Source organism: Physeter macrocephalus, chromosome 1, assembly GCF_002837175.3.
Source record: "Physeter macrocephalus isolate SW-GA chromosome 1, ASM283717v5, whole genome shotgun sequence".
NCBI classification, from domain to species: Eukaryota; Metazoa; Chordata; class Mammalia; order Artiodactyla; family Physeteridae; genus Physeter; species Physeter macrocephalus.
In genome coordinates this window covers 88,739,899-88,740,529 of record NC_041214.2, presented here as the reverse complement: position 1 = coordinate 88,740,529, position 631 = coordinate 88,739,899, and positions in this window count along the sequence as shown.

The window sequence follows — 631 nt, the reverse complement described above, 5'->3', positions numbered from 1 at the left end:
TTCACAATGTTGATTCTTCCAATCCAAGAACATGGTATATCTCTCCATCTATTTGTATTATCTTTAATTTCTTTCATCAGTGTCTTATAATTTTCTGCATACCGGTCTTTTGTCTCCTTAGGTAGGTTTATTCTTACATATTTTACTCTTTTTGTTGCAATGGTAAATGGGAGTGTTTTCTTAATTTCACTCTCAGATTTTTCATCATTAATGTATAAGAATGCCAGGGCTTCCCTGGTGGCACAGTGGTTGAGAGTCCGCCTGCCGATGCAGGGAACGCGGGTTCGTGCCCTGGTCCGGGAAGATCCCACATGCCGCGGAGCGGCTAGGCCCATGAACCATGGCCGCTGGGCCTGCGTGTCCGCAGCCTGCGCTCCGCAATGGGACAGGCCACAACAGTGAGAGGCCCACGTACTGAAAAAAACAAAACAAAACAAAAAAACAAAAAAACAAACAAACAAACAAAAAGAATGCCACAGAGATTTCTGTGCATTAATTTTGTATCCTGCTACTTTACCAAACTCATTGATTAGCTCTAGTAGTTTTCTGGTAGCATCCTTAGGATTCTCTATGTATAGTATCATGTCATCTGCAAACAGTGACAGCTTTACTTCTTCTTTTCTGATTTGGA